The 12,292-nt window shown below is 33.5% G+C and overlaps 1 pseudogene; it reads left to right on the forward strand.

The window, feature by feature from the left end:
* Positions 1-1,987: 1,987 nt before the first annotated feature.
* LOC147789956 (polygalacturonase pseudogene) lies at positions 1,988-2,344 on the forward strand (annotated as a pseudogene).
* Positions 2,345-12,292: the final 9,948 nt, after the last annotated feature.

Raw genomic sequence — 12,292 nt, forward strand, 5'->3', positions numbered from 1 at the left:
ACTTTTAGAATTCCCGAAATACGACAACCACGCTTTGATACCAGTTGTTGTGTGCCGAAATGCTCCACAAAACTATGATACCAATTGTTGTACCAATAGTGGAGGCAAGATCGAAAATGGCTTTAATCTTATATTATAATAAAGTTAATACAACCTTCAAAGCTCTGATACCACTTGTTGTGTGCCGAAATGCTACAACCACAAAACTATGATACCAATTGTTGTACCAATAGTGGAAGCAAGATCGAAAAATGGCTTTAATCTTATATTATAATAAAGTTAATTGTAGCTTTTGTTGGGGTTCAAGTTGTTACAAGAATTCAACATATAAACAGGTACCTACGACATATAACGTTCATGTTGTAAATGGACATTTGGGGAACGATCCTCTTTTGTTGACGGAAAGAAATATTCTCTATTCTATTCAATGTACTAGCTCACAATCATGGAGAATACGTACTAAAGGGCAATAATGCTCTAAACGGGTGCTCTAACCAACTGAGCTACAAGAGCTACTTGAAACAAAAAACATACCAATTCTTAAATCACCAAACGAATAAACACCCAAGCTAGTGTATCATAAAATACAAACCAAAAGACATATTTATATGAATGAGAAAAATAAGCAAAATACTAATTTGTCTTTTTAACGTAAACCCAAATCAAATAAAATTGTATTACGAAATAGATATGTTATGAAACTCTTGAAATTCGATCTAATATTACTGTTGAAGAACAAGATGTTTAGATCTAAATTATCCAAGAAACCACAAAACGATAAGCAATCAATCCAAGAGAAAGTTTTTGAACCGATTACCTCAATGATTAAGATAAAGAGTAAAAAGGAAAAAAAAACAAAAAAACTCATTTATAAACTCATGATTCGAATCGCTTCACAGAATAACTCAGTCAAGCCTACTTGCATAACTCTAGCACGTAAATCTAAACACAAGAAATGCAAAAGAACAAGTTCATGGGTAAAGAAGCATACTATTCAACTTTTATTCTAATATCCAAAATCTTTGTACCATACTAATAACATAAATGACTATTTATAACCTTGAAAATAAACCTTTAAAGTAATATATAGTCTATTGAAATGTTGTAAATGTCTTGTCCATCAATACCATAACGTCCATTAATTAATTTTAACTTAGAATTTTAATATAATATTATAATGTGAAAAAAATACTATAAAACATCTCTAAATTTAAACACCTACCCTACAATCTTATTATCCACCAAGAAGTTTTTGTGGCATAATTAAGACACCTTATTCGTTCATTCTCCCATTCTTCAAGAGGATTCGTCCTCGAATTCAATTGATTTCCTTGTAATGCAAACTTAAAATTATTTTCATTCCGTGGTTTTAATCTTGTCGAGGTCTTCCCTTTTATCTTTAAGTCATGCATGGATGTAAAAGTGAAATGGGAGTGCCGCTTCCTATGCAGCCCATTGGTCTTATTTTTTTCCATGAGTTAGATATTGGCACGAGTTGAAATTAATTATTCAAACTTGCTTTATAATAAGAATTTTAATTTTCGACAAGAATTCAACCGAAAAGGTAGATACACATAGATTGAGTGCTCCCCTTAGAAAGAAAATTCTTTTACTTCCAAGTTTCTGTATTTGTACCTTTGGTATACAAAATATTGTTCCCCTAAAAAACTAGAATCATTTTTCTTTTTAGTCTCTATACCCACGTCAAATATTTCTTTTTATTTTTCATTTTCTTCACTTTTTGTCTCTAATGGCCATTGAGCAACATATAATTTGTATACTGTATTTGCTCGCCTACCTAGAACCTAAAGCTCGGATACGAAATGACCGCTCTAACCAACTAAGCTACAAGAGCCACTTCGAAAAGTATTTGTACCTTTGGTATACAAAATATTGTTCTAAAAAACTAGAATCATTTTTCTTTTTAGTCTCTATACCCACGTCAAATTTAAAGTCCATCAAATATAATATCAATAATATCAATATAATGACACCAGAAAACAGTCCAAACTCTGATGGAATACACATCGGTCCATCAAATAAGATCACAATCACAAAGTCCAAAATTGCAACTGGAGATGATTGCATTTCTCTTGGAGATGGAAGCAAACTAATTGAAGTCACCAACGTGACGTGCAGACCAGGACATGGAATAAGCATCGGAAGTCTTGGAAGATACACTAACGAAGAACTTGTTGAAGGTGTCATCGTAAAGAACTGCACGTTAATTAACACCACTAATGGTGTTAGGATCAAAACGTGGCCAGCTTCTGCTGCTAGCAGCACCGCCACCAATATGCACTTTTTGGACATTATAATGGTCAATGTTAGCAACCTATTCTAATAGACCAAGAGTATTGTCCGTGGAATCAGTGCAATCGGCAGGTATGGATCGCATTCTCGAACCTTTCATTCATTTTTTCATTATAACTTAACAAATAAACCATTTGTTGTCTCATTTTAATTTTTAGATTCCTTCAAAAATTAAGATTAGTACAGTGAGCTTCAAGAACATTAGAGGAAGTTCTGCAACTCTGCTGGCAATCAAACTTATTTGCAGCCGTCACTTACCATGTGACGATGTAAAAGTAAGCAACATTGACCTCACTTACAATGGAATAAAAGGTCCTATTTCTTCCCAATGCACGAATGTGAAACCTATCATTTCAGGAAGACCGAACCCCAAGATATGCTCCTCTCCTTATGTTGTCCAATGGATTGTTCATTGCCATAGAACTTCAAATATAATAGACAACCTTAATTAAAAAAGAAGACCGCCTCTATCCATTTGACTCTCATTCTTTTGAGTTTCTTTTGTTGTACTTTTCGAAATAAATAAGATGGTCGACTGTTTGAAGGAGACTTTGTGTCGTGAACAACCTAATGTTTTTATTACCACCACCTTATATAATAAAATTGTTCCAAGTCTTGTTTTTTTCGTTCTAGTTTTGAATTCGAAATAAGACAATGTAATTGTAACAACCATTATTAAAAAAAAAACTAATGGATTACTCAAGAAAAGAATCTTTAACCAACAAAAATATCTAACTCTTTCAATTAGTTACCCTAAACAAATCAATTACCATTAGAAATCTTTTAGACAGAATGGATGAGTTAGATTTAATCTCCTAACTACTTCCCATATTGCACAGATCCATCTTTATTGTTAAAGAAGAATTAAAATTTGAGGTGAGTAATCCAACAAGTCGTGTCCTTAAATCTATCTTTTTCATCAATAGTGTAATTTTGGTTGCAACTTTTGGATATGACTTGTTAAAATTTAGCTTTCAGATTAGAAAATTAAGTGACAAGTATTAATATGTATTTTAGGAATTTACATTTAATATCGAATTATCTACCTATTTATCCCGACCAAGTTTAGTTATAGGAAAAATGTCGATAGTCCTAGAAAAATTAAATATCAAAAGTAGCTAAATGTTATAGGAGTTTAATGTACCAGAACTCATCAAAATTTGCCCAAATCCATGGTAAATAAGGCCAAAAAATAATAGAAATCACAAAAGAGAGAAAATAAAAACAGAATTTGGTCTTGATCGATGATGCTATGTTTCGTGTTTTCAAGTCTTAAGATATTTGTTGTTCGTGAGTTTAGCTGGGTCGAGTTGAGATATTTTTAGACCTATCGCAATTAATTGGATCATAAATTTATTCAACTCAAACAACCCTTACTACATAATTAAATCTTTTGATTTTATTGTTTAGAATAAAATCTTAAGAATAAGAAAAAGAAAAAAAAAAGGAACTAACCAATTTGGAAATGGCAAATGTTTCCCTGCTAAGATTTGGACCACGATTTCAAATTTGGATTCAGCAACTAGCAACTGATACCCTTGACGTTCCCCTGCATCTACCATGACATACCTACATTACCAACTTATCTTGAATTGCTTATAAGAGTGAAAACTATCCACACAAACCAACACCATTTTTTGTAGCATGCTTTTTCCTTACTCACATGCCTCCTAAGATGTAATCTCATACCTAAAATTTGGACCTTGGGAATCCAAATTTGGCATCTAATGGCCCCCACAATTTCTTGCCTCTTCAATGATATGGTCACATTAGTTACTTGTTTTGAATTGCTCCTAGGAGTGAAAACTATCTCTAAAAATCATGTTGCCTACTTTGATGCTTCAAGCATAAGACTCAAAAGTTAAGAGTGTTTAGTTTCGAACAATATTATGTTTGGCTACCTCTTGAAATTTTCTTAACAAACATGTGGGTAAAGACAAAATATGCTAAAAACAACTCATGTTGATCGGTAAGAATAATCTCCCTGCTTAGAAACACTTCATGAGGAGTAAATAATGTGGTCATATTGCAAAAGATGTCAAATGCTAGAGCCATTGGGTGTCAAATTCATACTAAAAAATTTGGTTCATATCTTGTTCATGGAACATTACATAAATCGGTTTAAGAGGTTCTTGCTTTTTTTTTTTTTTTTTTTTTTTTTCTGGAGATGTAATCCGTTTCATGCCTCCTAAGATGTACTCGGTTTCGAGAAATTTCTCGAGATGTAATTTCATTTTTGAGAGAAAGAGAGAGAGATTGGTGTGTTTGGCTCAACCCGAGAGTCTATTTATAGAGACTCTTCAAGAATTTTTGTCAATAATATATTTACATATTTAATATTACTAGGATATAATACCTTATACAAACTATATTTAAATATTATAAGATATCCTAATATATATTTAATTAATTTAAATCTCATTCAAATTTTAAATATATTTTTATTTAATGTATCATACATTAATTGATTTAATATTTAATTGTATCTCATACAATAAATATAGTTTTCTTTTTTTATATATTTAATATATTAAATATTAATTTGAAACCTTCAAATTAAATATATTTTCTCAATTTATTTAATATATCTAATATATTCAATATTAGTTTGACATTTCAAATTAAATTTATTTTCTCCTTTATATTTAATATATCTAATATATTAAATACCAATTTCAACCCTTCAAATTTTCTTTCAAATAAATTGAACCTTTAGCGTTACTATGAGCTAGCAAGGAAACCCTATGGACCTACCGATTACAAGCTCCAATGATACAAAATTAATTAATTAAACTTTTTAATTAATCAATTTCCATTCATTAACGGTAGGTCACTCCACTATAAACCTAGAGTTGCACTCTTATGCACTGTAGGACAAGTTATGTCCATTGATATAATCATTACAAGCAAGTCGATCCTTCACTAGTTGTCCATAACTACAGCAGGGTCAAAAGTCCGTTTTACCCCTGTAATTACATTTTTCAACTTAAATACCACTGATTCTCTAATAAACAATTTGTTTATGATCCAATCATAAACTAAGTCCCTCTCGGACCAGTGAGAGGGTGGGGCCCCATTGTTCAAGTCCCGAAATAAGTACTTAAGAGAACAACTCATCTAGTTTCCTCGTATGGGAAGGAGTGAATTTCATCTCATGATATTATGTTCCAAACTCCCTATTTGGTCAAGTCCCTAAAATGGTAGGCATATTGAATCGGCCTAAAGGGCAATTCTCACCCATGTAAATTAAAGGACAAGCCCTCACAGGCAGGAGTTCATAACTCACTCAGGATTAAGATCGACTCGCACATAATCATCGTGTGAAATATTAATCTTCTCAATTAACGGATTTATAAAGAGAGATTAATCATTTCTTGGTTCAGTCTTATACAAACTCATTGTATAGGGTACCCCCACTTACATGTCTCCACATGAACGATTTGAATCAAATCATTTGTAACAATTACAAAGTCTGTCATATCAATAGTGTTACCAGGATAAGACATCCAACTTTATCCATATACTATAGACTCTTTAGGTTATTACTTGAACACGATCCTCTTGTATGTCAACCAAATACTGTTCAAGATTACATTAATAACCTTGGATTTTCATACCATGGATAACAATTAAATTATAAATAAAATAATAAAAATTATTGTTAAAAACCTAAATAATTAATTACGAGGCTTTAAGGCATAAATCCCAACAAATATGACATGTATTAAGTGACAACTATATGTACGTAGTCTAGAAAAACGCCTCAAGTTGACAATTCCTCTCTGACTTCTAAGCTCCCGAGAACCCTATCACCACGATCGGTAGCTTCACAGACCTGAAAAAGAAATGTAAATAAGAATGAGTATAAATATATTCAGTAAGCAACATACTTATAGGCTCTTATCGCATCCATGTCATAGTAGGGAACCACCAACTTACTCTATAGGCTCTAGAGTTTCAACAATCTTGGTACACACACCTGAGCAGAAGATTTAACCTTCGTAGCGGTATCCGACGTCTGAGGATGAGGCGCTACGACATATAACTTTGTACCAGGTGAGGAACATGGTGAGTGCCAGCCTGCTCGTCGTCCATGGAGGAGTGAACTGGCGAACCCGTCGCACAGGCCATGAGATCGCCCAAGGTTGGGGCGTGCTACTTTCCGATACAAGCCAGCTCGACAAGTTATTGATGGTGTTAATATAAAACATGCGGAAGCAATTTGGATCTTAGGAACTCTTAGAACATCAATTATAGTAAATAACTAGCTTGTTCATAAGTATTAAAACTCAAGGTATTTGAGTACTAACCTTTTGTAGTTCAAATTCCTTTTTCCTCATGAATCGGTTTCGAACCACCACTAGTGTCTTCTCCACTATTCTCCGGCCTTAGAATGGAATTGTGTAATCCGATGAGTGACTAAACTTGGGAGTGATTTAGTATATATGAAGAGAGAGTTTGTGAGAGTTTTTCTCAAGGTTTTCGAAGGGAGAAGTTCCATGTACCTTGATCACTCTGTTTATAGAGTTATGTTTGCATGTTCATGTAAATTTGAGATCGCCAAATTTGACACTCAATATTCCACTCAAATGTTTGGGATTATGTGGCAAGCATGCAAGTTTGAGCTCACCAAATTTTCACACTAAAAATAACACTAAAATTTGTGGGGTTTATTTGGCAAGCATGCAAGTTTGGTTAAACCAAATTTTGACACCTCAAAATTCCATTGACTCAAACATCGATTTTTCCATTAGTGAAGACAACATTTTGACTTTCTTCATTTTAATTCGGTAACTAATTTGAAATTATTATATTAAAGGATTAATTAAACTATTTAATTAATATTTATTATTAATTCAAATGCCAATCCCAATCCCAATCAATTCCGACACATATTTCACTAAAATATTTAAATCTTATTTAAATATCTGAGATTCTCTCTTTTTGTTTAATTCGTAAATAAAACAAAAATGCGGTTAAATATATCTTATATATGTAGCGTATATTCCCTAATTTGAATTCGAACACTTCGAACCCACTCGTCACCTGTTCTATGGTTTAGTCCGATATGAGCTAGCAGAGGGACCTAATGGACCTATAAATCATGGACTCCAACGATCCAAGATTAACTGGTTAAATTCATTAACCTTGTTAACCAACACTCGTTAACTACTAGGACACTCCACTATAGCCTAGTAGTTGCACTCCCCTCACTATATATATATATTTATGTCCATTTGATATAACCATGATTAGTAAGTCGATCCTTCACAGATTGTTGGTAACTAGAGCTGGGTCAATTAACCGTTTTACCCCTGAAGTTACTTCTTGTTCCTTATGTCCCATTGATCCTCTAATGAAAAATTGGTTTATGATCCAACCACCGAATCCCTCTCAGGCCAATGAGAGGGTGGGGCCCCTTGTTTAAGACCTGGAGTTAGTACTTAAGGGAACTACCTCTCTTCTATCCCCAAAAGTGGGTAGGAGCGAATTCCATCTTGCACCCCACGTCCCCAGCCTATTGAGTTGGCGAACTCGAGCCACTCTCACCCATGCCAATCTAAGGATAATTTCGAATAAATAGGAGTTCAAGGTTAGCTCAGAATTAAGATCGAGTTACCTAGGTCATTGAATGAAAAGTAAATAAGTCTCAACAGTAAACGACATTATAAAGTGAGAGTGATTTTCTTCATGGTCCGATCTTATGCAATACTCATTGCATAGGACGCCCCCACTCACATGTCTCTGCATGTACAATTTAGTGATCACATTGTTTATGTCATATACAAAAGTGGACCGCATCCATAGTGTCCCCAAGATAAGGTACTCAGCCTTATCCCTGTACTATAGATCATTTTGACTATATACTTGAACTTGATCCACTCTTATGTCTCTACATATAGTTCAAGTACTCATACTATAGCCAGAGTATTCTTAGTTTATTGGATTTAGATTAACGATCGTAAAATACACTTTATTCAATAACAATCTTTACTGAATAAACATCAATGATAACTTTATTGAAAATAGAATATGTTTTTATTTACAAACTATGAGTTTTAGGACATAAAATCCAACTATTTTGTGACGATGATTTTCCTTTTTCATCAGCTTCACAAACTTTGACGTTAGCTCCTTCAACTCCCATTTTACCACTTCATGATTCATCCTACTCAAACATCCATTCTAGTCCTCCCCCACCTTCTATTCCTTCACCTACTACCTCGTTGTCTCCTCCGCCTTCTATTCCTTCTCCAGATACACCCACTAATTCTAATCTTATCCCACCTGATACATCAGTTCCACTCTGACGTTCTACTCGTACAAAACAGCCTCCAGCTTGTTATAATGATAATGAGATGTCTTCTGGAGCCAATCATTTAACCTCTAGCTCAATTCTGAACACTGGCACAAGGTATCCCTTTCATGATTACTTTTCATTCTCTCGTTTTTCTCCTACTCAAAGTGGTTTTCTAGCTCTTATTACAGTCCAGACATAACCTAAAACCTATGATGAGGAAGTTGGCGACCCATTATGGCAGCAGGCTATGAATGATGAAATTGCAGCCTTGGAACGTAATCATACTCGGTCTCAAAGAAATTCAACATCTCAAGACTAGTTTACTCGAGAAATTCCTTATCAAAGATTTAGGGAATTTGAAATATTTTCTAGGCATTGAATTTTCTAGGTCTAGAAAAGAAATTTTTATCTCCCAAAGAAAGTATGCTCTAGACATTTTTCAAGACACAGGTCTAACATGAGCACGTCCAGAAAGATTTCCTATGGAGCAAAATCTGAAACTTTCTTTAACAAAAGGGGAGAAGTTGAATGATCCAAGTAAATACAAACGGTTGATTGGCAGATTAACATATTTATCAATTGCTAGGCCTGACATAGTGTATTCAGTTCGTATGCTTAGTCAATTTATGCATGAACCAAGAAAACCACATTGGGAGGTAGCTCTTCGAGTTCTAAGATACCTCAAAGGTACTCCTAGTCAAGAACTTGTACTACCATCTGAAAACAACTTAAGATTACAAGCATATTGTGATTCAGACTGGGGCGGTTGTCGAACTTCCAGATGATCAATTTCTTGGTTCTGCATTTTCCTTGGAAATTCAATTATTCATTGGAAGTCTAAAAAACAAATCAATGTGTCCAGATCATCAGCAGAAGCTGAGTATCATCAAACCATGTTATTCATGAAAGTACGAAACACATAGAAATAAATTGTCATATAGTTCGAGAAAAATTACAAGCTGTAATCATCAAACCATGTTATGTTTCGACTAAAATGCAATTTGTAGATATTTTCACTAAAACATTGGGAAGACGTCAGTTCGAATTTTTGAAAGACAAGTTCGGTGTGATTGACAGACACTCTCCAACTTGAGGGGGAGTATTAAGATATAATATTAGGAGAATATATTATAATAATTAGTGTTGGAATATATCTTATACATTCTTAATTAATATTTTTGTTACTTTATGATTTGATTAGTAGTATATTTTATTTGACTCTCAAGATTTAGTTAGTTAATATTTTCCCTTAATTTTTTAATTTTAGGTAATCGTCGGTAGCTTGTATCCTATTTAAACATTGTGAATATTAATGAAGATGTAACTTTCTGTCCCAATTCTATTTCTCATTCTTAACATAACTCCAAGTCAGAAATGAATGATCCAAGTAGATACAGACGGTTGATTGGAAGATTAATATATTTATCCGTTACTAGGCCTGACATAGTGTATTCAGTTCGTGTGCTTAGTCAATTTATGCATGAACCAAGAAAACCACATTGGGAGGCAACTCTTCGAGTTCTGAGATACATCAAAGGTATTCCTGGTCAAGGACTTGTAGTACCACCTGAATTCAACTTAAGATTACAAGCATATTGCGATTCAGACTGGGGCGGTTGTCGAACTTCCAGACCATTAATTTCTAGGTTCTGCATTTTCCTTGGAAATTCAATTATTCCTTGGAAGTCTAAAAAGCAAACCAATGTGTCCAGATCATCAGCAGAAGCCGAGTGTCGAGCGGTGACAAATACTTGTTTAGAGTTTAGCTTGGTTAAGATACATTCTTCAAGACTTGAAAGTTCCACTGTCCGAACCAGCATTATTGTATTGTGATAATCAAGCATCATTACAGATAGCAGCCAATCCAGTTTTTCATAAACGTACGAAACACATAGAAATAGATTGTCATATAGTTCGAAGAAAATTACAAGCTAGAATCATCAAACCATGTTATGTTTCGACTAAAATGCAATTGGCGGATATTTTCACTAAAAATTTGGGAAGAAGTCAGTTCGATTTTTTGAAAGACAAGTTCGGTGTGATTGACAGCCACTCTCCAACTTGAGGGGGAGTATTAAGATATAATATTAGGAGAATATATTATAATAATTAGTGTTGGAATATATCTTATACATTCTTAATTAATATTTTTTTTACTTTATGATTTGATTAGTAGTATATTTTATTTGACTCTCAAGATTTAGTTAGTTAATATTTTCCCTTAATTTTAGGTATTCGTCGGTAGCTTGTATCCTATTTAAACATTGTGAATATTAATGAAGATGTAACTTTCTGTCCCAATTCTATTTCTCATTCTTAACATAACTCCAAGTCAGAAATAGAACGGGCCTAATTACTTACAAAAGAAACAAGAACAAGAAAAGAAAGAGTGTGGTGTCCTAGCTTATCAAGGACACGAAAAAGAGCCTACAAGTAGGCTACTTGCTGAGTCTTGTACTCCTTCCTTATTTTGCATTTTTTTTTTCAGGTAATAAGGAGCTAGTCGAGGTTGGGAGCGGACTCCGAAGCAGGTGTCATAGACAAGCCTCACCCGTCGTCTTCAACCCATTTGTTTTGAAATATTTTGTGTTCGTTCCTTATTCGGTGTTTTAACTATTATGTTGTGTTTTAATTACTCATGTATGAACACTGTTTTGTTTTAAGTAATGTTATGTTTTAAATACTGTTTGTTTTATTTCGTGAAAGTTTACTCACCTTTTTGGAGTATCGAGTCAGACCGGTCCTTACATATGATGACCAGATAAAAGCCTCGTTGGGCTAGGTCATGAAACACTATGAAATTAGTCTAGGTGAAGGACCCGAACGACCATAACATAAAATTAATTTTCATATTATAGTTTTACTTTTTTAATTAAAAATTTTAGAGAGAAATAACAGTTTCAATCATATATTTTTCCATTTAAAAAATAACAGTTATCAATCACGGTTCTATTTTTATTATAAACTATTTAACAACAGTAAAAAAAATAATAATAATAAAAGAATTAATTAATAATAACTAATCCCTTCCCTCTCCCAATAACTACCACCCTAAAATACTCAACTAACTTCTTCTCACAAAACCATATGTTACAAAAAAGAAAATAATGAATTAGAAATACAAACAAATGGGTTAGTTTATTTATTTATTTATTTTTGGGTTATTACCAGATCAACGGTTATCTTCCATTACACTCTTTTTCAACTATAAAGAGTGAAACAAATCATGCACAAACAAATGTGTTCATACCCATCTCTTTTTCTCTCCCATTTCAACCACATGAGTTTATTTTCAACACTTGCACTTTCTCTCTTAATTTCATTATTCTTTGCTAACCAAGTGACTACCATCGAAGGATCATTCCTCCAAAACCCAAAGATTATGGTCAAGATAACAAATGCTCTAAAATCTAAAAATCAGCTCGCTGTTCACTGCAAATCAAGCAATGATGACTTGGGAGTCCACATGCTGACTCCTTTGGCCAGCTACGACTTCAGTTTTCGTCCAAATTTATGGGGCACAACATTGTTTTACTGTTCCTTCCAATGGCCTAGCTCGTTTCATTACTTCAATGTCTACATAGATAAGAGAGATAGAGATAATTGTGAAAGTATGCTATTTTCGTGGCATATGAGTGAGGAAAATGTCTGTATGTTCAACTATAAAACCGATAATTA

This window comes from Cucurbita pepo, chromosome 12 (genome assembly GCF_057944985.1).
Source record: "Cucurbita pepo subsp. pepo isolate OVF chromosome 12, ASM5794498v1, whole genome shotgun sequence".
NCBI classification, from domain to species: Eukaryota; Viridiplantae; Streptophyta; class Magnoliopsida; order Cucurbitales; family Cucurbitaceae; genus Cucurbita; species Cucurbita pepo.